Source organism: Dipodomys merriami, unplaced genomic scaffold (assembly GCF_024711535.1).
Source record: "Dipodomys merriami isolate MVZ:Mamm:240054 unplaced genomic scaffold, mDipMer1.0.p SCAF_8, whole genome shotgun sequence".
Taxonomy (NCBI): domain Eukaryota; kingdom Metazoa; phylum Chordata; class Mammalia; order Rodentia; family Heteromyidae; genus Dipodomys; species Dipodomys merriami.
Window position 1 is genome coordinate 15,015,543 of NW_027206401.1, and position 25,474 is coordinate 15,041,016.

A 25,474-nucleotide genomic window follows, 5' to 3' on the forward strand; every position below is an offset into this window, starting at 1 on the left:
CTCTGACTGGCTTTGAACCATGGTCCACCTATCTCTGCCTCCTCAGTAGCTGGGGTTACAGGCACACATCACCATGTTCACCTGAATCACATTTGTTCAGTTGTGTGCTGTTCTGAATAGCATAATAAAACCTCACCTTACCTGTGCCATCTTGCCTGGATGGTGATTTATCCCTTTGTCTTGTATATCCATGCTGTATAACCTTACTCATTAGCTAAGCACTAAATGGACATCTTGATTATCTTTGTTTTTGTTGGTGGTGGTGCTTTTGTTTTTCATGTCATTACTATGCAGTCTAGATTAGCTTCAAAATAACTATCCTCTTGCCTCAACCTCTTGAGTGCTGGGATTATAGGTGGGAACCACCATGCCTGACTGTTTTGGGTTATCTTTTCAACTGTGACAATATTGCAATGCAAGCATATTACTGTCTCTAGTTATTGCTGAAATTTTACAAAAGTTCCTTTCACCTTTACAACTCTCCTTGTTAAAAAAATAGTCATGTAAGATTTTAGAATTCGTAAATTCAGAAAAAGCTTTATGGAGTTTCTTTTGTATATACACTGCAAGATTTCAGGTCATTTCACGTTCTTTCCTCATGACCAGTTTTAAATACCCTTTGAATTGACAACAGCCATTGACCAGTTTGTCATTGAAGTCTTCACTGTACTGTTATAAACATTGAAGTCATTATTTTATGGCCAAAATGCAAAAAGAAAAACTTAAATCTTTTTCCAAATCTTTTCCATAAGTCATTCATTTCTATTAATTGGATTACTAAGCAATCCAAGGGTGTATACATTACTTCTGTTCATCACTTTTATACAGAGAAGTTTTGGTGGGCAAAATAATTAAAGCCATTTGTGGGGTTTAGTGAGCACAATAACCAAGGAATCACATGGTATTTTCTCTAAAATACAAGAGTAATACTTGGTATCCAGTTTACTTACCTGACTTAACACCATATTTTTACACCTTTTCTCCTTAGTTCATGCTGATAAATGGTTTGGAAAATTAAATTACATTTGCTTTTCATTTTGATGCTTTTCCAAGTGCTCCTATAAAAATAAACCAAATGCAATGATTTATTCAGTAACTCTCATGAGTCCAATAATTATGATTATTTAAAGCACATCATTTTATTGTACCCTATGAAGGACAAATCTCTTTCACTTAAAAATTTGACAGACATAGCTACTGTTTAAAATGCTCAAAAACAATGCTGACCCAAAGAAACACAATTGCATGGGTTCCTTCATTTGTGGTAGCTAGAATGTACCTTTAAATCTATAAGTAAACACACTGGATGGTATGCAAGCGGTTACACATGAATGAACTGAAGTATAATAGACTAAGTCAAAGCCCAACAAAATAAATATCAGGAAATGGATACTTGCAGGGGGAAGGATGGGACCAAGGGGAAAGGAGTAGAAGAAATAAAAGAGAAAAAGGGGGAAACGCAGGCAAGAATTCATTGTGTATAGCACAGTATTGAGAAAGATGAGGGATGGGGTGGGTTGAAGGGGGGTGAAGAAGTTAAAGTTAAAGAAGTTAAAGTTATGAGATCAAGATGTGTTGTATACATAAACCCCTTGTTAAATGCCCCCAAAATGAATAAACATAGCCTAAAAACTAAGAGAAATGAGGGAAAAGGTGAATTGGGAGGGGTGGGTGAGAATGTGGAAAGGGAGTAGCATTGATCAAGACGCACTGTATTCATAAACTGCTTTGGTGAATGACAACTCCTTTGTACAGCTACTTAAAGATACTAAAAATATTTTTAAAGCAATAATGCTGAATGTTCATGATCATACTGACTGCTCTCTCTTCTCTGTGCTTCAAGGTGTTGGTCTTGTGAGTTTATAGTTGATGTGTAATTCCATAGTTGTGCGTAGACTACCTCTCACACATTCCATAAGTTCCATTTGCTCTATATACCAAATAAAGATACATGGTGGTGAAGGGCAGGGAAAGATGTATTGTGTGGCATCCATAACACTTCAATATGTCTTCAGGTATTTCATGAGGGTGGGGGCATCTGCTTCTGCTTAAGTAGACAGTAACCAACTGGGGCAAGGAATGAGAAGCATGTGTGATGGGTAAATAGTTCCACAAAGGGATGTGTCCTGGCTGACCACAGTCTCAACCTTCGTCTCCAGAAGGCTTTCTCTTATAGGGAGGAAGAACAAATCAGTCACTGCTGCTTGATGGGTAATCTGCCCTGAGCTTTTTGCTGTTCTCTTCTGGTTTTTGCTTTTTTTTTTTTTTTTTTTGCCACAAGATAATAAGAAAGCATTGCCCCTCTGAAAGGCAATCGGGCTTGTATCACAAGATGCTTATCAGTAAATCTTTTTGTCCTTCATGTACCCCAATGATTACAACCTGACTATGGGAAGAGAAAGCCCAGATACAAAGCACAGAGAGTTTGGGCCCAGATTTTATCGAGCTTTTTAGTTAATTCATGGCCTCAGCAAAAGCAACATGTAGATACATCTTAGAGAATCACATAGCAGATCGAGCCTTGTGCTTTTTGTTGTTGTTGTTCATGAAATCAATTTAATTATTATTTCCACTTCCAACTCATAGACTGCTAAATTTTCTGTAAACATTACTTGTATATTTTGGAGTGGGGACAACTTTCTTTTTATTATTATTTTTTCATTCGTGGGGCTTGAACTCTGGGCCTGGGCACTATCCCTCAGCTCTTCAGCTCAAGGCTAAGAGCCACATAGCCACTTTCAGTTTTCTGAGTGGTTTATTGGAGAACAGAGTCTCATGCACTTTACTGCCCAGGTTGGCTTTGAACCACAATCCTCAGATCTCAGCCTCCTGAGTAGCTAGGATTACAGGTATGAGCTACCAGCACCCGGAACAATTTTCTTTTACTAAACAAAGCTGAAGGAACTTTATCAGGGTAAACATGGTCCTTATCAAAGTCAACTAATTTCCTCTTCAAGGGGCTATCAAAATTCTTTCACACGCCCAGGTGACAATACAAATTGTTTTTCTTTAATTATTCCTTTCTTCTACTTTTGGAAGCCTATCAATATCTTTTTCTTTTTTATTAGTATCCTTACTCTCAGTTCATTTTTTGTTTGTTTTGTTATGTCTGTCATGTTTATTTTCCTTTTATAATTTCAACCCTCAGAATTTTAATTTCAGTTGCATTAGCTTGGCAAATGTTATCTGATTTTACCAAATTGTCTTTTGCCAAATTTCTTTTATTACCTGTCTGGCTTTCATTAACATACTTTCTCCCCCATTATCTTCAGATATTTATATAATGAATAATGAGATAATGTATATGATACAAAAATAATTGCATATAATGCATTCACAAGTATACTACTTCTACAAAATGTCTTGATTGAGTATGAGTAGCAATTTCTTCAATACTAAGTATCTATGGACTGGACAAATGTCTCATAGACTAGCTTCTGGCCCCAGACTTTTCACACCTCTTTTGTCCTCCAGTATCCATGTAGTTCTGATATGGAAATATCCAAAATATTTAGGGTATGCTTACATCACCTTACCTGTGGTCCTGCACCATGGTTTTATAATGCTGAGAAAATTGTGAGAGGATTTCTAGAAGCCACTCCTGCTGAAAGCCAGCAGTATGGACTCAAATACCAGGCAATGAGCATGAGCTCAGGAAACTAATATTTCCTCAACCCAATCTCCACACAGTAGTATGCTTTCCATGATTCCAGAAAACCTCTAGATCCAGGTCATAGGAGAAGGTCTCAGAGTGGGAATATGGGTCTTGACTGATAATGAGTAAAATATTTTACCTGTGAAATTTTTGCACAAATGCATAACCAATGCGAATGTATCGCTAGAACTCCTGCAGTGACCTAAGGAGAGGCATTTGCAAGTCAGGACCCTTGTAATTACTTTTGATAGGTTTATAGTACATCTACCTTTGAGCAGAGGAATGCAAAAGTAGAAGGGTCAGAAGGCAAACAGAACATGGTCTATCCAGTAAGTACCTCAGAGGAAAAGGACTTACTGTATGTTTGAGGGTGCTGAAGCCTTAACATCAAAACCTGCCTTCACTCCATGAGATACAGAAGTCATGTAGACACCATCTTTTAAGGATTTCAAACAACCAACTGGAGAGGTCACCTCTAAGTTAAGTTTTTGTTGTTGTTATTCTGATTATTCTGGGGGACTTCTTGCTCCCCAGAAGTGGCCAATTAATTGCTAGCCTGACAAGAGACAGGATACTACACAATAAAGAAGTATAACTCTGGGCTGGGGGTGTGGCTTAGTGGTAGAGTGCTTGCCTAGCATGCATGAAGCCCTGGGTTCAATTCCTCAGTACCACATAAGGAGAAAAGGCTGGAAGCAGCTCTAGGACAGTATCCAGGCCTTGAGTTCAAGCCCCAGGACTGGCAAGAAGAAGAAGAGAAAGGAGGAGGAGGAGGAGGAGGAGGAGGAGGAGGAGGAGGAGGAGGAGGAGGAGGAGGAGGAGGAGGAGGAGGAGGAGGAGGAGGAGGAGGAGGAGGAGGAGGAGGAGGAAAAAGGAGGAGGAGGAGGAGGAGGAAGGGGAGGAGGAGGAGGAGGAGCTTACCTTGCATACCCATTAATTTCAGTATTCCGTGTGACACATACTTTTTTTTCTAAATGACACCACAATATACCTACTATTATAGGTAAAGCCATAACACTACCTAAACAAAGTATTATCATTTTCTGATCTGAAAACTAGTTTCCATATTAAAAAATAATTTTACAAGAAAGTCCAAAACATAAGAAATGTACTCATTATCTTGACCATGAAATTGTAACCCGTCTGTACAGTATGTTCACAAAAAATTAAAATTAAAATTAAAAAAAAGAAAGTCCAAAACATCCTTAATGCTATTTATTCACATTTTCCTTTTCATTTCTGTTTTCCTCATTATTAAAAATTTTATAAATCAGAAATGTTTATTGAAAAAAAGAATAGTATACATCATTGCCCATGATGTTTTCCAAGTAGTCAGAGACCCGTAAGTGGTCTTGTAGCCCCATGAAATGTTCTGGAAAGAATTGTCTTGTTTACAGTATGTCCCTGGTTTCTGGCCAGCACTGAACATGAACAACAAGTCTTGCTTCCCAGCGTCTGCAAAGAACACTGGAAAATATTACTGCAGAAACTTCCTGACAAAGAGTCAATTCCTGGGCAATGATCTCACTGAGTTGAGCTCCTCACCCCAAACAAAATACAGATTCTATATTCTATTCTTGCTGGCCCATCTATAACATGATGTATTTTGAGTTATTGTAGCATGCACAAAGCCTTCTCATGCTGTGCCTCCCATGCTACTGTGAATAAATGTAACACTGGACAAGAATTGTGGGGAAGGGGTGCTCTGCCATTCCACCTTCTGGGAGAGAAACATATTCTACATGTCCGAGTCGAAATAAATGGCCCATAAAACAAAATGCTCATAAGAGCTATTTTGAGACATGAGTCTCCGTTTTATTCTGCCACACAGTAAAAATAGGTTGTGTTTTCATTCAAATTAAAAGAATAGCTATGTGGACGCTGCTATAATTTAAAGGACAATGACATTGCAATCCTTTTATCTGCCAGAGGAAACCTATCTCTGGCACCTGGAAGGAGTCTATGTCCTTACAAATGTCTTCGTCACTCTGAAGCTACACTACTACAATACTGCATCAGCTGGGATGTGGACTGAACTGTGCATGCTCAGCCACGTGGCTAGTGATGGCACCTGGGGCTCACTCTCGCCTGATGTGGTAGATGTCTCATGCAGAAAGAGGGCTGGACAACCGGAAAGATTTTTTTTTTCCAGAAAACTGTGGTCCTCACTTCTGCTTCAGGTCCACTGTTAAGATATCAAGCTCCTCCACCAAGAAAGTAAGAGTGGTCATAGCTAGTGCTGGGTCATCTCGAAACAATGATGTGATTGTGACATCCTAGGTCATTCTAAACAAGAGTCACAGATAATTTCTCAAATACTCTGTGAGCAACCACAGGCCTGGTGCTAGGATAGGTATTGGTAATTCAACAATGGGCCCAATACGGTCCCTGCTTACTGTTCTGCCCCAAATGCAAAGCTGAGGAGCTCAAGCTGGCAAGATGTGTAAGACAACCTCCCGGAGGCCTAAAAGACACTCCAAAAACAAAGCAACCCTCCTCTCTAAAACCACCACAAGTGATTTCACTTGATCTAAAACTAAATTCAGCAAATTTATAGATCATTTTAAGATGCTGACCACCATAATTTAAATAAATAAACTCGCCATCTGAAGTCATGTGACATCTCTTCAGGGATCTTCACTATAAGATCAGGTCGGTTTATTGCTTCCCAACAATATTCTCTTCCGGATTTGAGAAGCCTCACTAATTCTTGGTGCATTTTCCAGCTTCTCCCTTTCATTTGTCTGTTCCTTTCCCCATCACCCAACACCTCCTTTCTAGTACCTGTGTCCTGCTGTTCCTTCCTAAGGAATTACATGTTTGAGCTCTCCCTTGAGTCTACCATATTTGAATTATTACATTTGTATATACTTGTGTAGTAACTAATGTATTTACTTAGTTGTTTGTAAGCTAATTCTAGCTTCCACATATGAAGGAAAACATGCGGCCTTTGTCTCTCTGAACCTGACTTACTTCACTTATTTTTTTTTAATTCTTTTCATTTTCTTTTTACAAACAATGCCAAACTTCAAACCCAACTTCAGAGTTATAGTAATGAAAACAGCTTGGTACTAGCACAACAACAGGTCTTAGGACCAATGGAACAGAAGACCCAGAAATTAATCCACAGATCTATAGCCATTTAATATTTGATAAGAGAGCCAAAAACATAGACTGGCATTCTCTTCCTACTTCTAATGCCTAAGAGCTAGGATCACAGGCTTGCACTTCCACTCCCAGCCCTAAAACATGCTTTTAATATTTGTAAATCATGGTTGTGGAATTTAGACCCACACCCGAAGACATTTGGTAACAGTCACAGGTGTTTAATCTGTACAAATGAGACCTACTGAGCTTTAATTGCAGGTAATTTTGTTTTATAGAGAAAACCAAAGGAATTATAGATTTAATTGATTCTATTTTTTACCTGGTGGAAGAAATTGGATGCTAGACTCCATGCTGTGGCCAATGATTTGTATAAAGTGAATCTGTCACCAGTGGTATGTGCTTGTGGTAAACTGTTGTTCTGGACTTGTGAACAGAATGACCATACTGGTCATCTTCCAAAACTGAACATGTTTGAAAGTGATTCTGCTTGTAACTGTGTCAGGAGAGCACATATTAATCTCTACCAAAGGTAGCCACATACTCCAATGAAGGGAAGAGGAGAACTTTACTCTTGATTCATTTGCAAGAGACTACCTTGCAAAAAAGGAAGACATGTGTCCTCATGTCTCATGCTTACCTTACTTTTTGGAAGAGCATTATACTTAATGAGGCTTTTCCTAGAAGACATTTTATTTTCATCAAATTAAATTAATATGCTGTCTGGAAACATCTTGGATTATAGGAAGAACTCTGGATGACAAAGCAATTGTAATTCCTGGTAATGCTTTTGATGTAAATAAGGCAAATATTTAATTGAAATGTTATTAAATGCTTGTTTGCATACATTATTAATTGCATGTCTGCTTTAACTATCAAAATGTTACAGAAACACAGCTACTTCATCTATTATGATTGCTGAATAATATTTGAGAAATAAGTACTCAAAATGTTGAGAAAAACAGTTACTAGATGAAACACGTCAACTCATTTGAGCAAGACATTAATCCAAACAACCTGCCTAAAAGAAGTCAAAAGCTACAACTACTTCCCATGTCTTTCAGTTGTGGAAAAAAAAGTAGAAGTTCATCAGAAGTTATGCAATAAAATATTAACAAAAACAATTTTGATTTTAATACAAATATAAGCTTTGGGCTTTGTTTGCCCATATTTCTCAATACATAATTTATTTTTGCTTATATTAGCTTTGGTTATATCAGTTAAAAAAAAGAAAGAAAAACCTGTACCCCAAAACAATTTTCAAACACATCTGGTCTGACACAGTTGCCTGATCTGATCACCTCAGAACCAGGAACTCAAGTTTCCTTTGGGTGTCACCAATATTGTGCCTAGTGGCCTCTACAGAGCCATCAGAGAGATGGGCCATTTGGTTTCGTATTTGATTTGGGCCAGCATGGGAGCACTGTCTAGGCTTCATACTGCCATTATGCTTGCTACACTGCTCGGAATACTCACTTCTAAAATGCACCCCCCCACACACACCCAGAGACACGACAAAAATACAAAAATAGTCCCCAACCATATTGCACTCAAAACTCTCTGACTCAACTGTTCATAAATATGAAGACATAGGAAAAGCCCCAAGAGAGGACTACAGTAAAAATGGAAGCCTGAAATCATTATTATATGGACTATAAAAATAAATCAAGCCCTTATTCTTGGGTTGTGCTGTTTATGGCTTCTTTTTAACTTTAATGCTAGGCCATAGCTGGCTTTTATCGAGGTTGGAGATGTTCACTCATGGAGTTCTCACTTTTCCAGGAGCCAAGAACCTAAACGAATCTGCCCTCTGCCTGCACTGAGCAAGGATGGGTTTGTGATTTTTGAATATGCCACAGACTCATTCTAATGTTCTTGTTTGCAGAAATGCTTGCTGGGCGTTGTGTTGTATTGAAACAAACCATGGGAACTTAGTAACTCAAAACTATGACCATTTTATTATGCTGGCAGATTCGGCATGTTAGGATTTAGGAAAGAGCATACAGCAAGGGCAGACCTTCTCTACCCTTCCCCATCTGTGTGTGTGTATGTGTGTGTGTGTGTGTGTGTGTGTGTGTGTGTGTGTGTGTGTGTGTGTGTGTGTGTATGCATGACAGAAGCAGGAGGGCCAGGCAAGAGGTGTCACTTCCAATATGTCATGTCTAACACCAAGACTGGGTGATGTGGAGACTGATGAGCTCAACTGTGGGACAGAAAAACATCCCTAGGTTATCTCTCCATATACTTTCAGTTTCCTGCAGTATGAAGGCTGGGGTCTGAGTGGGAGTGGCCTATAAAGAAAGTTCCAGAAGGAAAGGCAAAAGATATACTAGTCCCCACCTGTCCTGTGCACCGCTGGATACCACAGTTGCAAATCCAGCCCAGATGAACAAGGAAGGAATGTAGCTGCGCCTTTTATGAGGAGGAGGGACAGAGGTACTTGAAGACATGCTCTAAAACCATGATGGACAATGCCAGCAAGCGTATACCCCTTCCTTAGTCTCCTCAGAATCACATTTGGGGCTAGCCATTAATACCACCATCACCACCGTTAGCTTTATTATCAAAATATTTAACAAATGCATGCTTTAGGAAATAGAACAAATATTTCTGCCATATTTGCTACCTTCAAGGTAGTAATAGAGGCTGAAAATACGAAGAACAGAAAATTCTGAATGAAATCACCAAATCCAGACAGGTCTCTAGGCAAACTCTGTAGGGCCTTGGTGTGACTGATGGTTTGTTGCTTTCTTTTGTCCAATTCTGCTAAAAGTGGAGCTTTGACTACGTCTCAACCCAGCCTCCTCCCTCGCTTGGCCTTCTCCCCATCTTCTGTCTCACTAAGATTATCAGCTGTGATTTTACTACATTTCTTTCAGACTAGCTTGAGGGTAAAAACACATTCACTGAAGACAAGTGGCTAAGTGGTTTTTAGGAGCTTGAATTGAGAGAATTATTATTAGTGTTCAATCTTAACATCTGGAACTCTAGAATTGCACTCCTTCGTTATTGCTGGCAATGACTGTCTGCATCCTTTTGAGTTGCTGTCGCAAATCACTATAGATCAGACGGGTGAAGCAGCACACGTTTATTTCTCACAGTTCTGAGGCTGGGAAGTTCATGATCAAGCCATCAGAAACGTCTACTGAGGAAAAGCTTTCTTATTTGGAGAGGATTGGGTTTGTTTCTCATATCTTTACATGGTAAAGTGCAGACAGAGAGAACCAGGTCCTTTCTTTTTTTCTTTTTTTTTTAAATAAGTTTTTTATTGTGAAAATGCTGTACAAAGGAGTTATAATTACATGAGCAAGGTAATGAGTATATTTCTTATCAAGCATTGTTGCCTCCTCCTTTGTTTTTCCACTACCATCCCTTCCCTCCCATCTCCATAACTACACTCCCCACCCCAACCACCTAAAATGTAGAGTTCATTTTTCGACATAGCGTCTTGTACATCTCATTGTTGCAATGGGTCAACCAGCATCCCTATTTAAACAATTTGTTTTTTTCCTTCCCCTCCCCAAATTAAACCCACATCAAATACAGTGCAAACAGGGTTTATACTGTGGGGGAGGGACATACAAAGCAACAAAAAAATCACATGGTACCTTATAAATATGTTAGAAACAATAGCAAGAAAGAAAAAACCACTTGTGTCCTTATCTAGGGGTTCATTTCACTAAACATCATCTTATCTGACCTTTTCTGCTTGTCTCAAACATATACTAGTTATTGCAAATAAGGAAAACAATAGGACCTATGTTTCTTTGGGCCTGGCTTACTTCACTTAATTTAACAACAGATGCTGGAGGGGAATTGGACAAAAGGGAACCCTAAAACTTGTTCAAGCACTTTGGAAAATAGCTTGGAGGTTCCTTTCTTTTTTTTCATAAGGATATTCATCCCATTATCAAGTCCTCTCCTCCTCATCAAATCAAATCCTAACTCACCTTCCAAAGGATCTTTTGTTGGGGGGGTGGGGGGAGGCTGGGAAGGGATGTGAAGGGTAAACAAAGGAGGAGGCTACAATGCTTGATAAGAAATGTACTCATTATCTTGCCCATGTAATTGTAACCCCTCTGTACAGTATGTTCACAAAAAAATTAAAATTAAAATTAAAAAAGAAAAAAAAACCAAAAACAAACAAAGGATCTTGTGGGGTAGGATAGGAAAAGCAAGAGACAAACATTCAGTCCATAATTATAGTGATGTTGGCATTTGGCCCAGAATTTAGTGGTGGTAGAAATGGTTAAGTTGTCTTTTCGTGTTGGTCATAGTCTCTGGACAGTTCTCTTCCTCACTCCTTCCTAGCTTTTCTACTTCATCTGTGGAGTAAAACTCACCTCTGTTCTTTTTGCTCCCAGTCCATGGGAGGCTGATGGAGAAAATCGTACAATTGTACATCTTCATGATTCAAGCTTCCTGATTTCTATGAATGCAAGCTCAACCTTTTTGTACCTGTATTACCTGCACAATAATCTTCACCATGTCCATATCTGAAAAAAACCGTAAGAAAGGTATCTATATTATAGGACAGTTCTAAAGTTTAAGTGAAATTATGCATGTAAGAAGCTTAGCATATTATAAATATGCAGTAAATCAGTAAATGCTAACTGTTCTTACTATTATGATTCCAGTCCCAGCTGGAGCTGATGATTTTAACTTTTCCCTTTTCTGCATAAGCACAATTTTGAAACTTTATTTCTCCCCTAAAGCCTTATCATTTTCATGCTTTCCCTCAACTGATTGCTTTGAATTTACAGAGAAAATCTTTCTCTGAGGACAGGGTGAGGTACCCAGACATTCCCAATGCTTCAGAATTACCAAATACCATTTCCTAATATTATACTACCTCCTGTCTCTGTCCCCTCCTCCTTTCCTCCACATACCTGTATCAAAATGTGGCACTTGGGAATAGAAGTTGGCCTGGCATTGAAAAACCTACTCTACTCAAGAGCTGTTATTCTCCTACTGAACTCCCTTGAGCAAGGGAATTCACCCACAGGAACCTGGAAACTACATTAGAATTTACTCTACTGACCCAGTCTCCTCCTTAAACAGCCACCTAGCAGAGCCCACACTCTCCAGGTACCAGTAATGGATATGTTCATTCCTTAGAGTAATTCCAATTCTAATTTCCTTATTGTTATAATGTTTTAATATTCATGAGCTGTAACCAATAGTGGCCTAGGGCTCACTTGTTCTGGATGCAGTGTTGATTATTAAATTTTCAGGACTTTTGTCAGTTGCTTAACAAAACTATTGTTAAAAATAAATGAATGAATAAATGAATAAACAAATGTCTGGGTGCTAGTGGCTCCCAAATGTAATCCTAGCTACTTAAGAGGCTGAGATCAAAGGATTGCAGTTCAAAGCCAGCTTGGGCAAGAAAGTCTGTTAGATTCTGATTTCCAATTGATCCCAAAAACCAGAAGTAGAGCTGAAGCTAAAGTTATAGAGCACTAGCCAGGAGCAAAATAAGCTCAGGGATAGTGCCCAGGCCCTGAGTTCAAGTCCCAAGACAGACACAAGAAAAAAATTAAAAAATTAAACAGTAAAAGATGCAAACTTACGATAAAATGAATTATTAAAAACAAAGATAACAAAAAACTCCAAACTTATCACTTCCTAGTTATTTTATACATTTTCCTATTCTCCATGCCTTAGAAGATTTACCATGCTGGTTTTATCTGTGTGGCAAACAAGAATGTGGCAAACATTTCTTCACAATGCTGCAATTGACAATATTACATTCAAAGCTGGCCTCAGTAGCTACAATCAGGGCCTAAGTTATTCTTTTTGTGATAGTCTAAGCAGATTACACTTACAAGTGTTTGTTGTTACAATGTGAATAGCAATAAAATATTGAGATCCATTCTCCCACTATTTGATGCAAAGTAGTTGTTCACAACCTTGGTGCATTAATGAGATTCTGGCATGCACATGCATTGTATCCTTCCACTTTGCTCTTATATGAGAATAAAAATATCGACCCACATTCACAGCAGACCTCAACTGGTGCATTAATTGAAAAGATGTATTGGCTATCTAAGCATGAAGAGTTTAGCAAAAATTGACAACAGTATTCTGAAAGATGGAAGTGGCTACATGAAATTTATTATAAAGAATGGAGTAGTGTATATTTTGTTAGTTTTTTCCAAGTGTGTGCTGTGCATCCTTTATATAGGTAAAATTTATAATAAACTTCTGTAGATAATGAACTTCTGTGTGTGTGTGTGTGTGTGTGGTGTATGTGCATGTTCTTATTTTGAAAGGCTTGTTGTGATGCTAGGCCAGACAGCATTTAGAGAATATGAATCTATTTTCAAATGTCTGGTATAGACAGTTCCAGAATTCCCAAAACATTAATCTTCACTTCTTCAAATGGTGTGTCTTCCTTCCCCATTTTCTGCTACTTACACATGAATACAGTAGGCTACATATTGTATAAAGACAAGTTTATTTTGGATAATGAGCTGGTGGTTGGGAATTCAGCTGAACACTGCCATTCACAGGGGACAGAGGGCATTATGTAAGCATTATGTAATAACACAGAGCATAAGCATCAGCTCAGGTCTCTACTGATAAAGCCATACCACTATCAATGCCTCATCTAATCCTAATTACTTCCAAAAGCCTGACTTTCAAGTACCATTAACACATGAATTTGGAGATTATTTCTAACATATACATTTTAGAGGGTCACATTCAAATTATAACAACTCACATTGACATATTTGACTTCTAGTGTGACAACAATGTCATTGTATTGATGTGATAATATATTTCAGCCCTTGAGTAACCCAAAGAAGAAGCTCTAGATGGGTGACAATGTTGTCAGACACCTTATATTCATATACTGTTTTGTAGAATGGGAACTTCTTTGTACAAATACTTAGAGATAATAATAAAATAATAATAATAATAATAATAAATGGAAGAAGAAGGAGGAGGACGAGGAGGGAGGGAGGAGGACGAGGAGGGAGGGAGGAGGAGGAGGGGAGAGGAGGAGGAAGAAGAAGAAGAAGAAGAAGAAGAAGAAGAAGAAGAAGAAGAAGAAGAAGAAGAAGAAGAAAGAAGAAGAAGAAGAAGAAGAAGAAGAAGAAGAAGAAGAAGAAGAAGAAGAAGAAGAAGAAGAAGAAGAAGAAGAAGAAGAAGAAGAAAAAGAAAAAGAAAAAGAAGAAGAAGAAGAAGAAGAAGAAGGAAGAGGAGGGGGAGGGGGAGGAGGGGGGGAGGAGGAGGAGGGAGGAGGAGGAAGAAGAAGAAGAAGAGGAGGAGGAGGAGGAAGAAGAAGAAGAAGAAGAGGAGGAGGAGGAGGAGGAGGAGGAGGAAGAGGAGGAGGAAGAGGAAGAGGAGGAGGAGGAGGTAGCGGTGGTGGTGGCGGAGGCGGCAGCAGCAGCAACAAAAGCAGCAGCAGCAGCTCTGGATTTAGGATATGGTGGTATGGTCAAAGCTTGAGGAAGCACCAGCTCCTCAGCAGGCACTATCCTGTTTATGTTACAGGTGAAGCAAAAGGCAAAGGTAACAAATGACCCATACCATGTGGTAGGTAGAATAAGGCGCAGGAGCTGCCTGTTTGCCTAGTGCCCCATTTGGCCACTTCCAGTGATAGCAGCTGCTCTGCTCGCCCGACTATGAGGAAGCACACATCCTTAGAGATTCCATCAGATCTAAGATAGTGTCTGACTCATAAAAGAGGCTATGGCTATGACTGATTTTACAAAGGTCTTGTGTGCACCCTAGCTGCCCAGCAATGTGGCCAACGTAAATATATAACAACACCCTGGTGATGCAAAGGAAAACTCAGAATGATTCAGCAGTCAGGAGGGATGACATATAAAGAGCCTAGAAAAGCAAATTTATGTCATAGTGACTCCAAGGGATGTGGTTCAAGCCTATAAATTCTTTCAAAGTAACAGTGAAGTATAGGAAGAAAATGGTTGGTCACAGGGGTTAGTGAGAGAAAATAAAAACTATATTTGATGCAAAGAAATAAATTTCTGCTTTGGATTACATGAAATATTTTAGGGAAAATGGACTTGTAATTTGCCTTCTAGGATAAGTAAATGAGTTTTAAATAATGGATTAGATATTTCATGCATGAAAAAATTATAACAAGGAATTCTCAAGGTAAATGATGTATTTACAAAAGAATCATTATTATGATTCTCTGCCAAAGGATTACATAATATATGGCTCAACAATAAAACTATAGCTTCATAGATTCATTTGTGTTTGTGATTTTTTTTTCCTGAAAACATTGCTTACACAATAAGAATAGAAACTTCTGTTTTCCTACTATATTTCTAACAAAAACTAACTCATCGTGCATGATACTACTGGGTTACTAGGAAGACAGATTTAGGTTTTTTGAAATGATTTTTTAGGTTGTAAGACATTACCAGTAAAAAAAATCACATACAGAATTCTACTCCCAGAACTGGAAAAAAAAAAAAAAAAAAAGTTTACTGGGTTTCTACCATTTGCAAATGAAAGTAGCAGTGAAGGAGATAATGGAGTAAAATGGGAATTCTCTGCCCATCAACTCTGGGGAACATGTAATAATGTAAGAATTTATTATACCAAGAAGATTTAACTTTTGCCATATTGTCTCTAGAAACTTCTAGTTTACAATTTGGGTGTTGAAACTTTACCTTCTGGCAAGAACCAGTGAATAAATTTAGTATTGGTTGTGGTGGTGGGTTTGGTTTTGGTTTTGGCTTTTTTTGTCTTTTAATTTTTTTAAAAAAAAGAAGCTAGAAAGAAAATATAGAAATGCAATCAACAAACACAATAATTTCCCATCAGAACTTTCCTAAGGGTTGCCAGTGAATCTCTTGCCAAAGTACACAATTAGTATTTAATGAGTGAGGCATGTAAGTCTTACATCAGCCAATGCTTAATAATTCATTTACCTTCTCTATCATCTTATTTTATTAGCTCTATCAGAGAATTAATTGACCCTAGTTCATTTGATATAGAAAAGTAAGAGATATAAAATTTGAAAAAAAATCTCAAATCTAGATTGAATCATCCTTCCTGGATGGCAAACAGAAAGCAGCTTGCACCTATGAGAAATTATTGAACCCCCAGCCCAGGAAACTTAGTCATAGGGTCTTACAACCATGACAACATTTATTGTCCTTGAGTGGCAAGAAAACTATTCTTTCTCTACCTGAAGTGTGATTATATTATCAGGAAAAGGAAAATCTGATTGTAACAACATGTCAGCCTACAAAAAAAAAAAGGGGGTTAAGGAAATTTTCTTGACCTACCTCTAGTATTGAGGCTAAAATAGATTAGAAGGTCTTATGTTGATCATCAGTTGCAAGATTATGATCCATAATATTCCACATGAATAATTATCAAGCGGAGAAGAACCTTTTGAATTAATACTGTGCTAAATACAAGATATAAAAGATAGCGGAAACATTTCCAAATGGAAAGTAAAAGAGATGATCAGGTATTAGGAAAACAGAAAAAAAAAACATTTTAAAGTCAGGAGGAGATATGGAAAAGAGAAGGGACTAGAGAGGAAAGAATGAAGAAGAGTGAGAGTTACATTTGGGCCCCACCTCCTTTCTAGGCATCATTAGCTAGAAAGAGCATCCCCTCTGAAGTAAGTCTGACCCTTTGGAAAAGCTGTATTCAGCCTCCATCCCAGTTGGGTGTGGAATGAGTTGAAGAAGACTGGCAGGATGGGGAAGAGAGAGAGGTTGTCCCCAGGAGAAAGATCACTGCTGTCTCTTTCTTTGTAAAGATCTGGTCTCAGATGGAATTGAGCTGGATCTCCTCTATCTGCTTTCTTACCCAAAAGCCATCCTTGAGACTTCTAGGGAAAGCCACCCGTGGCCCACACAGGTGAGAAATACACAGACCTGTAACAGAAGACTCAATTCCCACATGACTGCTCATCATAATTCAGAAAGGAATCACCTTCAAGATGAGCAGCAATACATCTTCCAAGGTACACCGTGAACACCAAGTGAAACGATTTAAAGAAGCATAGTTTTCCATCTATAACATGCTATACAAATAGAGATAGTATTTTTAATTATATACTGGTATGTCAATTACATACTTCTTGTCAAAGATTGCTTGCCTAGTCTTTAACTCTAATGCTAAAGTAATTTTGAGACTCACCTGCATATCATGATTCTGTGTTGAAAGCCACCTTCAATGAGGTGTGGACCTTCTACAACCAATGGGCTTGTTCACAAGGAAGACTAGGACAGAATGTGACCAGACACCTGCAGCACAGATCCTAGGCACGGTGGTACTCCATTCATTCACTGAGGAATTTTGGAGCATCTCCTTTGGCCCAGACAGTATGAAAGCACCAGAGACAAAAATAACAAGACATAGATTGTGTTCTGAGGACAACACACTCAGGCAAATTACAACTCACTTTAATTTAGGACAGGATTGCTATGGTAGGAGTGTCACTCTTCTTAGGGACAAATCAAAGAGAAAAACATTACATTCCAAGGGGGTGACTTGCTTGTGGCTTGTGGAGTTAGCATAACCCCTCTGGCAATATTATGCCTACAGAAAGTGAGTTAAAATTGATTGCCTAGGGATTAAGACTGGCAGATTTCTTGTTTCCTGGAATTATATTTGTTAGGAACTTTGATTACAGGGAACCTAAACTCATTCTAGAATATGGTATCTAGCGAGAGAGGGGGTGGGAGGGGTGAGCAGTAGAATAATAATGAACATGGAGAGACAGAAAAGAAATCCAAACCACTCAGAGTGGTTATCCTATGGTAATATTAAAGTATAGACCTACATTTGAAATTCCTTTTCTGTTTCCTAATTAGTATGTGATCTTGGACAAATTACTTAATTTTTGTTTCACCAGTACCCTTCCAACCATTATCTAACAGGTATTAATTAGTAACTTTTGAAGTTAACAGGACACCAATAAAATACCAATGTCCTCTGATAAGTTTCAGATCCAATAATGAATATGGTGGAAGTCATTGTTAACCATCAGATGACCAGAATTAATAGCACTCATTGCTTTTTTTTCTTCAAATTAACTATGAAGCTATGAATTTTGCTGATGCCTAAAGAATCTAATTTCCATTTCTATAAAATAAGATGGTTAACACCACAATGATCTTGAAGGTCTCTGCTCTGACATTTAGTAATCTGTGACCACATGTGTTCTGCCATCTATGCCCTTTGCCTCAGGTCACCTCTAATACTTGAGGAGTCCAGGGCAAAAGTACAGATGGAATCCCACCTAACACAGTGAACCACCAAGAAAGCAAATAGCAACAAAAAAAATGGCACCAATAGGGGAGCCATGCAGCCTGCACTGTCCAGTCCTCAGTAAAGGTTCTGTCCTGCATAATGAGAAGGCCTGTGTGCACACAGGTAGACATCACCGATCACACATGCAGCTCAGTTCATGCTTTCCACTCCGTCCCTCTTTCTCTCCTTCCGAAAACCATTGCTCCTTGACCAGGCCTTGAGCATCTGGGTATATACAATGGCTGCAGCCTGCTTAGGAAGGACAGACCTGAGAAACTGACTCCATGCCATTGGGTAGGGAATTTGGAAGGCCTAAATTCTTTGAGTATGGTCTCCAAACAGAGGAGGAGATTGGGGTTTTCTTGGTCTAACACACTTCTCATTTGACTAGAAAGGGGTTTGGCCAGGGGGCAAAAGACCAAAGCAAGACCTGTCCTAATTGGGCCTCGCAGGAGTCTTGAGCTGTCTGTGATTCCCTAGTCCATTTATCAATTTTAGATAAATAAGTCACTGAATAACTGTTTCATTTGAATTCCTTCTCCTGGACTTCAAATCATTCTAAAGAACAGTGGGTTTAGTGGGCACTTGGTTTGTATTAGGCCGTGTTCAAAACTGCCAGAAATGAACTTTATCTCTACAGTGATTCAAAAGGCTTTGAATTCCCAGTTCAGTCCCCTTACAGTCTGGACACTCTGATCTCATGAGAAAGAGAAAGTAAGTCCAGAATTTAGTAAGAGTTTAATCTGAGTTACTCAGGCTCTTCTGTAGATAAGTGCACTTGTAAAGGTTCTGGAATGTTCTCTTATCATTATCATTTTAAAAGAAATCTTCCTGCTGCTGTGAAAACTTAAGATAAACACAGAGAAACCCACTACGCCTGTCAAGCATAAATAAGGTAATGGCATTAATGAGTGCAAATATTTTATCATAAATGTACAAGAGTTGGATTCATGTTTTATGTGCATTATCTTGCCTAACTTTATAAGAATTTGATTTCTGATTTATGCATTTCAGAAATGCAACATTAAAGAAAAGCATAGACAGATTTCAGGGTTTGACCACAATAGCTTAGGTGCAGTCATGTGGGATTTAAATCAGTCCCTACCAACTCCAAAGTCAAGACCCAAAAATACTCTGTCTCCATAAGATGGAACATATTTACACCATCCCTACTCAATCTTCACTTTACTGGCAAAAATCATCTGAAAGTATTTTGATTCTGTTTATTTGGTTCAAAGTAATATGTTTCATGCACAATTGAGTTCCTGTACAATGTAAGAATGCAAATGAAAGTAAATATATCTTCAAATTCAAATCATTGGGGTATGCTCAGGATAACAAAGCCATTTATTATAGAGGATATGTAAATTAGGAGAGCCAAGACAGTTTCCCTTTAAAATATTCCAGTACAACCTTAAATTTTAGCTGAATTCAAACACACACACACACACACACACACACACACACACACACACACACACACACAGAGAGAGAGAGAGAGAGAGAGAGAGAGAGAGATTTTTATTTCTCTATCTTCCTGTGAAGGTGGTTATTGACTTTCTTTTTCCCAAACTAAATAATGGAACAAAAAGAAATTACCAACTTTAGGAAAGTACTTTGCATCTGTCGACGCTAATGTAAAGTTTAAAAAAACAACTATTGTCTAACTTGCAGAATGATTGCCTATAACTTTGAAATCCTAGAGAAATTCTTTAGTTTGAACACTCATTGAGCCTTTTGGATGAGCTTCTAGGCAACCTTATAGGTGCCAGTGTCAAACCACTCACTATGATTGGCAAATAGGTACACTTGACAATGAGCTTCGTTTCCTCTGTATGAAATGTCACCCCCTTAAACAACGAGTTAACTAATCCCTTAATGTTAGGATCACTGACACAGATTGATTAATATATATTTCATAGATGTACTGAGTACTTAATTTATGTACTGAGTATGCCCTATGATAGCTTAGATAAAGCAGTGGAGGAAACAAACAAGTATTTTACACACACACACACACACACACACACACACACACACACACACACACGGGTAGAGTTTAAAGTCTAGTGAGAAGCTACAAGCAATAACATAAAATGACATAAAAATGATGGCTGTGTTTTGATTCATTTTTTAAGTATTATAAAATACCACAGACTTGATTTCTTTACAAGGCCTGGTTTCACTATTTTTTTTTTAAATTTTCTGTGGCTATAATGAATATCATAAGCTGAGAATCTGTACAGGTTTGTTAGGTTCTTGGTCTTTGGGTTTTGGGTTTGTTTTTTTTTTTGTCGGCCATGGGCCTGAACTCTGAGTCTGGAAGCTGCCCCTCAGCTCTTCAGCTCAAGGCTCTACCACTTGAGCCACAAAGCCACTTTTGGCTTTTTCTGCTTATATGGTGCTAAGGAATCAAACCCAGGGCCTCATGCATGCAAGACAAGCACTCTACCACTGAGCCACCTTCCCAGCCTGGTTTCTGGTTTGGAAACCAGTGAAGTTTTTTGTTTGTTTTGTTTTGTTCTCCTGAAGAGAACCCTGCAGAGTCCTAAAGCAGCACAGAGCAACACAGAACATCTTTGTTAGTGTTCCTCCTCCTCTTCTTGACACAGTCCCTGTGCATTAAGGCCCCATTTCTACCTTCATTACCTCCCAGTAGTTCCATTCCAAATTTGTCAAATCAAGTGTCCATCTTCTTAATACTTTACAATGGGAATTAAACTGAAATATAAATGTTGATGGGAACATTCAAACTGTAGCAACTGAGTAAAACCCCTGCTCAGAACCCTTTCTGGTAACATCTATTATTTTTTTTTTGTAACTTGTAAAATTTTATGCTGTCTATCTGGAGGCCTTTGTGTGAGGTGATTACCATCTAGAATTGTCACAACATTGAGTGAATACAACCTTATCTTCTTGAAGGGACCATCTTTACCTTCAATAATACCTTCCCCTCCAAATCTACCTCATTCATTGGTGGCATGGCTAAGATGGCTGTCTTTGGCAATACCCACCCACTGTGGTAGTCATCCTTGTTGTCTGCCAAATTTAAAATTTGTTCATCCTTTATCCCCTTGTGATCCAATGACTTATAAGGCTATTGCCAACAAACGATCTGTATGTGGAGCATGCAGTTGGCCTGAATGAAACCTTCCACTGACAACATGACTGACCTCATTCTCAAGGAATGGATGATTGGTCATCATGGGTTTTGAAGGGAATGTGGAACAGAGCCTGCAGTGACTATCATGGATATGAATGAGAAACACGTACTTTGGGTTTCAAGTGATTTAAAAGATGTAAGAGGAGGTATGTATGTTCTGTGCAAATACTATGCCATTTTATATAAGCATTGAGACTTTGAGCATCCAGACTTTCCTATCCATGTGAATGGTCACAGAATTAATCCTCCATAGTTATCAAGGGATGACTATATATTACAAAATTGTCTTCTGTATGCTGTGGAAAAATTCCCTTTAAGGCTAGAATTCTCTAAGAAATTACTCAAATAACCAAAGATGAAGGAATAGTATAAATATTATAGTCAAAATAAAAATGTAAAGTGTGGTTCAGTAATTAGTTACATGGGAGGTCTGGGTAGATAGACTATAGTTCTGAGAGGATACAGATAGGTTCATTGATGTACTGTAGTATTCATTTAACTATGTATATAGATGTAAAGATATCCTTTGTGTGAAAGACCTTAAATAAAGCCTCAGAGATTAGTTGTCAGTCTGCATTCCAAATGTATTAAGTACTTTCTTCTATCAGGATTGGAATGTTTAAAATTTTCTCTAAACCATATTGTATTTTCTTGATTCTGTCTTTGCTGCTTCTAATCTCTTTATCTCACAACTTAATTTCAATTGTTTTTTTTTTTTTCATTTCTAGAAATTTCAGCTTTGAGAGGGGCTTGTTGGTTTGTCCGTTTTGTTTGTTTGTTTGTTGTGTGTCAGCAGTACTGGGGCTTGGACTCCAGGCCTCTCACTAGGCTTTTTCACTCATAACTGATATTCTTCCACATTAACTATAATGCCAGTTCTGGATTTTTTGCTGGATAATTGGAAATAAGATCTTTTGGGGTTGTCTGCCCAGGCTGGCTCTGAATTCTAATGTTCAGATCTCTCTTTTTAGTGGCTGGAATTATAGCCATGAGTGTATAATTTGTTGTGAATTTGTTTTGGGTTTTTTTTTTTTTTGGACAAGCGTGTTTTGTCATTTTTTTACACTGTCTTGATTCTTGGCAATATTTAAAAGTGTAATTTTTATACATTAAATCTCACTTCTTGTATATATTTTCTGTTACTTGTCTGATAATTTCAATGTTTAGGAAACATTCCATGAATTGTTCATTGCCCTGGTTCTTGTTCACCACACCCTGCCTCTTTTTATGTTTTGTTACTCTTTATTTACTTTTCTCAGGGGTCAAATATGAGACTACTTTATAATGTTTTTTAATTTTTTATTGTTATGATACAGGTAATGTACTGCGGGGTTATAGTTATGTAAGTCAGGTAAAGAGTACATTTACTTTTGGACAGTGTCACTCCTTCCTTTGCCCAGTTTTTCCTCTATCCCCACCCCTAAAACAATTTTTAATTGAAAGTTTTCAAACCCACCTGTGGTCAAGTTTATCTTTTGCACTTTAGGAGGTAGTTTTTTTTCTGAGTCAGGATTAGATAGGCTATTCTCTTCATGTTTCATTCTTGAATAAGCTTAAAATCTACTTTTTATTAGCATGTACAAATTTCACAAAGAAGTTTTATTGTGTTATATCAATATATGCACAAAGCTGGAGGCTCAAGTGGTAGATTGCTTGCTTAGCAAGCATAAGGTCCTGAGTTGAAAGACCAATACCACCAAAAAAAAATTAATAGTTAATACATGCATACACTGTACAAAGATTGCATTTATATTCTCTATGACTCTTTATTGTCCCATTTTTAACAGCTTTCATTAGTTTTATTATTTTACACATGTTCATTTTTACTTAAACACATGAAAAAAATTTACTTCCATCAACATCTTCCTTTCCCACATCCCAGACATTCTGGCTGCCTATACACATAGCCCTCATTTTACATTTATGTTTTGATTTTTTTGTTGTTGGTTGTATTTTTTTTTTAGCCCTAGATACCATATATGAGAGTAAACATGATTGTTTGATTTCTGAGTCTGGCTTAGTTAACCTGATTATCTTAACTTCTGTCTATTTCTTTCAAGAACATGGTTACATGATTTTATTTGTCCTTAGGGATGACTAAAACCCCATAGTACATTCATACATTCTGTTTACCCATTCATCAACTGATGGGAACCTACCTAGGATGATGTGAATTGTGGCTGTAATAAACAGTGGAGTTATACACCTATGTGTATGTATTTTTGCTGCACCCTGATGCACATTCCTTCAGCTACACACTAAGGAATAATACAAAAGAATCACATGACAGTTTTATTTTTAGTTTGTGTTAGGGATCTGTGTACTGATTTCCATAGTTGCTGCACAAAGTTCAATTCTCACCAGTGGGGTAGAGGGGTTCCTTCCTCATCTCTTTGCCATCCTTTCACTTTAAGTCTGTTTGTCTTTTTTTAATATATATTTTTTATTGTAAAGATACTGAGTCTGTTTGTCTTTGTCAATGAGGTACATTTCTTGCAGGTAACAATTGATTAGGTTTTATTTCCTACTCGAGGCTTCTAGTTTTTGTCTTTTGATTGATGATTAGAGACCATTAGTATTTAGAGTTGTTTCTGATAAATTTTTAGTGACTGCAATTTTTTTGTTTTTGTAGTATGTGATTCCTTCTAGATTTTGGTTGCTTATATACATTTCTGACAGTTATTCTTTCTAATATGTGTAGTTGGATTACCTTTCTCCTTTATGTATAGAATTCATTTAAATATATTTTTCAGTGATGACTTCATGGTCATTAATTTCTTTCATTTCTGCTTATTTTCCTTTAATTATGAAGGATAACTTTGGAAAATATAGCATCCAATGTCCTCCTTGCATTTAGGTTTTATTAAGAAATCTGTTGTTCTGATGGGTTTACCTTATATGTCACTCGTTTCTCTATTGCAGCTTTCAAACTTTTGTCCTTTTCTATATACTAACTGTTTTAACAAAATATGACATGCAGAGGTTCTCACCTGGCTTTATCTCTTTGATGCTTTAATAGTCTCTTTTACTGGTTTGGGGAAACTTACTTCTATTATTTTATCAAATATGTTTTCTAGGCCATTAGCTTATACCTCATCTTCTTCTGTGTCCATGACTCATAAGTTTGGTCTTTTAAATGCTGTTCCAGAGAGTATTATTTCTAATTTTCATTTATCCTTTCTTAATTTTTTCTATTAATATTGTCCGAATATTTGAATTCTTGATCCAGTCTATTGATGAGGGTTTTAGCTGAGTTTGACTTACTGCATTTTTTTCATTTCCAGATATTTTCTTAAGGAATTCTATATCTTTATTGAAGTCCTCTTCCATATCTTGCCTTCTCTTCCTTAATTCATTTAGCCATTTATCGCTATTCTCTTAGAATATATTCAGATACTTATTCGTATCTTTTTTTAATTTTGTGATAATTCCTACAGTTTTTGAATTCTTTGTCTGAGATTTCACCCACTTCGGTATTTTCAGTCTATGATTGTGGAATTGTTAACTTTTGGAGGAATTATGTTGTTTTGTTATTTTCAGATTTATTATTACTGTATTGTTATCTCTGACATCTAAGGCCAAATCATTGAAGGAAGGTTTAATTATCCATTTTTTTAAGTTGAAATATTCTTGATGTTCAGGCAGGACTAGGTAGTGGCAAGGCTAATGTACAAGTTTCTCACTTCTAAACTATAGCTATAGCTAAGAAGCCAAACATTTTCCAAGTCTTCAGTGTTCTGGGCTCTGTCACCAGTACTATTCAGAAAGAAGAACACTCGCTGGAGCCTCTGGTTTCTGTACAGATTAGTGGTGTATGTGGACTGAGGATAGGGCCTGTGAAAGGAGAATGGCCACTTTAGGGATTTCACTTTAGAAACATCCTTTCTTTGTGTACTGGAAAGCTAGAAAAAAGAACTTTGCATCCTATTGCTGAGCAGGTTCAAACTTGCTCCACAGCCCCCAGTGGCAAGATCCAACTAACCTAATATTGTCCTATGAATTCATCAGAGAATTAACAGGAGAAAGCAAAACATTGAGTTCTAGATTAGAGCATTGTGTTGTCTGCCTGCTGGATTCGTTGTTTGCAGATTCTTCCAAGCATTTAACCAAGAAGGAGGGAGGAGAATGAGGATAGTGCATGATCTGTGCAATCTGAGCTCAGAGTTCTAAGTCCTGACCTGCAGCAATCTCCATTCATTTAGGATGTGGAGGCCAAACACTCTGTTAGTCATGGGCTTAAGCTCTATGCAGTGATTCTAAGGTATTGGAACTCTCTCCTTGTTAGAAAAGTG